Here is a 5,500-nt window from a genome sequence, read left to right on the forward strand (position 1 = left end):
AACGGCTATTATGTATGCAGGTTTAGTCACCAAGCTTACCCCTACTCATTTACACTATGTGATTTCCATTTTAAAATAAATTATCCTGGAAAGATTCCCAGATCAGTATGTGAGATTGGTACAAGGCCAAGTCATTTCCGAGTGGATTCCATCCATGTCCATAACCAGCACCAGTTTGTTTGTTTGTTTGTTTGTTTATTTATGTATTTATTTATTTATTTATTTATTTATTTATTTATTTATTTATTATTTTTTGAAATTCACTCATTGGTTTTTAATAGAAACCGTGAGGTTTCTCAATGCATTTTCAGTTTTACCCACTTATAAAGAATTTCCCAAGTTAATTTTACTAAACAAAACCTTCCGAGGGTCTACCATTTCCTTTAGGAGTTCAGTAAACATCAACATTACATTTCAGTATAAAATCTTTAGAAACGTCTGAAGAATGTGTACACAGTTGAACTTTGAATCTTTTGGTTTGTAATCACCGAGCCCATGACATTCAAAGCCATACAAATCCTTACATTATTAACAGTGATACGCTTGAATTTCTTAGACAGTATCCTTGGTCAAAGCGTTGGAATCCAGTTAAAACTCAGAAAGGTGTGGGATTGAGAATACCCACTATTGCAATTGGTGTTGAGAATACCAACTATTGCAACAACTTTCCACACATATTCGATCTTTCGTCCAGAAAGAGTGGCAGTCAAAAAAAGAAAGAAGGAAAGAAAATGAGGCGGGAGGAGCCAGAGGTGGGAGAACAGCAAGGAAATTCTAGCTTTATTACACAAGCATGGAACCAAATTCGTTTGGAGGGGGTGGGGGTGGAATGGCTTCTTCTGAGGACTTCAGACCAATGAGGGAACAAGAGAGCACATGGATCTGCCCCTACAGTCCTGGAGACATCTCAATCTGGGGTTAGGAAGAAAGGGGACCTCCCTGGCGGTCCAGGGGTCTCCTCCCTCCGCAGACCCGGTGCTGGGAGGCAGCAGAGAGGCACAGCTGCCGCGGAGTCCCAGCAGGCGGCGCCGCATCCCGGGGGCGCGGGCCTGGACCATCTGGTGCTTCTTCGCCCATAAAGTGCACTACGGGACGCGGTCCCGGCTGTCCCTGGTTCATCCCTCCAGGCACAACCCGTCCCGGGGCTGAGAGGTCGCGCGGCGGTGGCCCGCATCTCACGCCCAGGCACTGGGAAGCGGCGGAGTCTCACCACGGGTTCCAGGTTCACTCCCAGGACTTGGCGCGCCTGGCGCCGCGCTTCTGCCAGGCTGCTCTCGACCCACACGTCGCCCGCTACGCGAATGGTGGGGAAGGTGGTCAGTCGGGGTGGCCGCCCTCCCACTTTCCTCCAGGGTGCGGCCCCCGTAGTAGGGCCCAGAGGCCGTGGGCTTGCGGGGGCTGTTTTCCTCGCGGGACGGCGACGGCGGGGGCAGCACCTTCCTCTGGCCGACCGCCACCGTCCGGGCTCCGTGGCGCTTCCGCCTGGCAGCTGGCCGGCGCGTCTGGAGGCGGGCCTCGGGGGGCTGGTGCCGGGGTCCGGGACCAGGGCCAGGAGGGAGGAGTAGCCGTAGACGTCCTTGCTGCGCAGGATGTAGGGGGGAGAACTGGTGCTTGAGGCTGCAGAGGTAGCTCCAGAGCTCCGCGTCTGAGCTGAGCTGCCGCGTGCCGTGCTGCCGGGCAGGAATAGCTTGAAAGCGTCGATCAGCGCCTTGGTGCTGTTGGCCAGCGACAGTCGCGACGGTTGCCACCACACGTACACCACCTTCTCCTCAGGCGCCTCCAGCGCGGCCCCTCCTGCAGCGCTAGAGGCTCCTCCCCCGGCGGCCAGGGCCAGGGCCTCCCCGGGCCAGCGCCGCCTCCTCTTCATGCTGCTCAGGATGTGAGGCCGCTAGGGGCCGCCCGCGCTTGCCAGGTCTCGCGGCCGCCGCAGGGCCCTGATGAATTTCCTACCATGAAGCCAAATCAGGAGGCAGGCTGTGAGAGTTACACCGCAGTTGCTAGGAGACCAGGCGCTTTGTGAGGTCACAATGTCTGCATATCTTATCACGGTGGGCTGCCCAAAGCTGCCTTAGGTTTGGCTGTGTTTAAGATTATGCCCTTGAGAAAGACCTGTACCTAATCTTACCTGAGAAGGCCCATAATTCTTCACGAGTTCAAGAGGGTTGTCTTAGAGGTGAATGCACAGGTGCTTCAGCCTCCATTAATTCCATCTAACATGAAATGACACTTAGCGGTGGACAGTACACACACCTTGCAATCAAACATGACTCTAAGAGGGTTTTAGCTAATTAAATGCCTTGTCATGCAACGCACTGAAAGCCAAATTGAAATAACTACTCTACCCTTTCAAAGAATACCGATGTACTGTGCCTTGCTTAGGGTTCCATACGTGTGTTGCTACAGCTCACAGTTCAGGAAGCTGTTCTTCACAGCAGCAGCAAACAGTTTGCCTAGTTAGTATCCATGCTCACTTTCATGCAGTGTAGGGAAGACCGAGTCATTGTGTGCTTAAGAGCAAAGCGTCAACGAATTCTGTGTGAGTGGCCAGTAGGGCATTCAGTGCCACTAAAACCTATTCACTACCTACCAATTCATGATATTTCAGGTAAGTCATACACAAAGTAGTAAGAGACCGTATGGGATTCCAAGGGTAGAAAACGTGTTACACCGTCCGTGTAAGTGCTTTTGAAACCAACCAGCATAGTCCATCCATCATCACCACATACACAATTCATTCACAAAATACTACAAGGACCACCTACCATGATCAACTGAAATCCACTTCCCCATGAAAGGATGACTCCAAACTAGGTGAATCACTAAGAGTGATAAGTCATGGTAACAATCAGAAGAGAAACTTGCCAAGGTCAACGTGATACATGTGACAGGCCTCTGTCTTTATTCAACTCCTTTTCTTAAACACACAAACAAAACTTTCATCTACACATCTTAAGCTACTACTACCTCACACTCATAAAGTGCTGAAAATGGAAAGCTATCCTTATATTCAGTAAGAGCCACCCCTGGATTTCCTTTTTCATTCAATGTAATTTATTTTCAAATTGGTTCCACGCAACACCCAGTGTTCATCCCAACTGGTGCTCTCCTCAATGCCCGTCACCCACTTTCCCCTCTCCCCAACCCCACGTGAACCCTCAGTCTGTTATCAATATTGAAGAGTCTCTTATGGTTTGCCTCCCTCCCTCTCTATAACTTTTTCCCCCCATCACCTCCCCCATGGTCTTCTGCTAAGTTTCTCCAGATCCACACATGGATGAAAACATATGGTATCTGTCTTTCTCTGCCTGACTTATTTCACGTAGCATAATACCCCCCAGTTCCATCCACGTTGCCACAAATGGCCAGATTTCATTCTTTCTCATGGCCAAGTAGTATTCCATTGTATATACATAAACCACAACTTCTTTATCCACTTGTCAGTTGATGGACAGCTAGGCTCTTTCCATAGTTTGGCTGTTGTTGAAAGTAGTGTTATAAACATTGGAGTACATGTGCCCCTATGTCTCAGCACTCCTGTACCCCTTGGGTAAATTCCTAGCAGTGCTATTGCTGGGTCTTAGGGTAGATCTATTTTTAATGATTTGAGAAACCTCCACACTGTTTTCCAGAGCGGCTGCACCAGGTTGCATTCCCACCAACAGTGCAAGAGGGTTCCTGTTCCTCCACATCCTCAACAGCATCTATAGTCTTCTAATTTGCTCATTGTAGCCACTCTGACTGGCATGAGGTGGTATCTCAGTGTGATTTTGATTTGGATTTCCCTGACGGGGAGTGCTGTTGAGCATCTTTTCATGTGTCTCTTGACAATCTGGATGTCTTTTTTAGAACAGTGTCTGTTCAAGTCTTCTGCCCGTTTCTTCACTGGATTATTTGTTTCCCGGGTGTGGAGTTGGTGAGTTCTTTTGATAGGTTTTGGATAGTAGCCAATTATCCAGTGTGACTTTTGTACACATGTTTTCCCATTCAGTCAGTTGCCTTTTAGTTTTGTTGATTGTTTCCTTCACTGTGGAGAAGATTTTCATTTTGATGAGGTCCCGATAGTTCATTTTTGCTTTTAGTTCCCTTGCCTTCGGAGATGTGTCAACTAAGAACTTGCTGACGCTGAGGCCAAAGACGATTTTTCCTGCTTTCTCCTCAAGGGTTTGATGGTTTCCTGTCTCACATTCACGTCCTTCATGCATTGTGAGTTTATTTTTGTGAGTGGTGTAAGAAAGTGGTCTAGTTTCATTCTTGTGCATGTTGCTGTCCACTTCTCAGCACCATTTGTTAAATGAATGCTGTCTTTTTTTTCCATTGGATATTCTCTCCTGCTCTGTCAAAGATTAGTTGGCCATAGGTATGTGGGTCCAATTCTGGGGTCTCTATTCTATGCCATTAAGTCTATGTATTTGTTTCTGTGCCAATACCATGCTGTCTTGATGGTTATAGCTTTGTGGTACAGGCTAAACTCTGGCATTGTGGTGCCTCTCACTTTGGTTTTCCTCTTCAGTATTACTTTGGCTATTCAGGGTTTTTGTGTTTCCATACACATTTTATGATTGCTTGTTCCAGCTTGGAGAAGAATGCCGGTGCAATGTGATTGGGGCTGCATATAATGTGAGGACTGCGTTGGGTCGTATTGACATGTCGTCAATATTTATTCTTCCAATCCACAAGCATGGGCAGTTTTTCGCTTTCTCTGTATCTTCTTCAATATCCTTCACAAGCTTTCTATAGTTTTCAGCATACAGATCTTTTACATCTTTGGTTAGGTTTATTCCTAGGTATTTTTTGACTCTTGGTGCATTGTAAATTGGATCCGATTCTTTATTTCCCTTTCTGTTGCTTCATTTTTGGTGTATAAAACGCAACCAATTTCTGTACATTGATTTTGTACCCTGCACCTTTGCTAAATTCATGTATCAATGCTAGAGGACTTTTGGTGGAGTCTGTCAGATTTTCCATGTATAGTGTCATGTTTGCTGCAAAAGTGGAAGTTTGAATTCATCGTTGCAAATGATGACACCTTTAATTTCATTTACTGTCTGATTACTGATGCTAAGACTTCCAACACTATGTTCAACAACGGGGGTGATATTGGACATCTCTATCTTGTTCCTGATCTCAGGGGGAATGGTCTCAGTTTTCCCCCATTGAGGATGATATTTACTGTGGCCTTCTCATAAATGGATTTTATGATGTTTAAAGTATGTTCCTTCTATCCCAATTTTCTAGAGGGTTTGTATTAAGTAAGGAAGCTGTATTTTCTCAAATACTTTTTCTGCATCTATTGACAGTGTACTATGGTTCTTATCTTTTCTTTTATTAATGTGATGTAGCACATTGATTGATTTGTGAATATTGCACTAGCCCTGCAGGCCAGGAATGAATCCCGCTTGATCGTGTTGAATAATACTTTCTATATGCTATTGAATGTGATCTGTTAGTATCTTGTTGAGAATTTTTGCACCCCTATTCATCAGGGATATTGGCCTGTAAT

General features: G+C 46.2%; 1 pseudogene; it reads right to left on the reverse strand.

Annotated features, from left to right (window-relative positions):
* Positions 1-918: 918 nt before the first annotated feature.
* LOC145715277 (uncharacterized) lies at positions 919-1,977 on the reverse strand (annotated as a pseudogene).
* Positions 1,978-5,500: the final 3,523 nt, after the last annotated feature.

This window comes from Panthera onca, assembly GCF_046562875.1.
Source record: "Panthera onca isolate mPanOnc1 chromosome Y unlocalized genomic scaffold, mPanOnc1 haplotype 2 h2.ChrY_unloc_5, whole genome shotgun sequence".
NCBI classification, from domain to species: Eukaryota; Metazoa; Chordata; class Mammalia; order Carnivora; family Felidae; genus Panthera; species Panthera onca.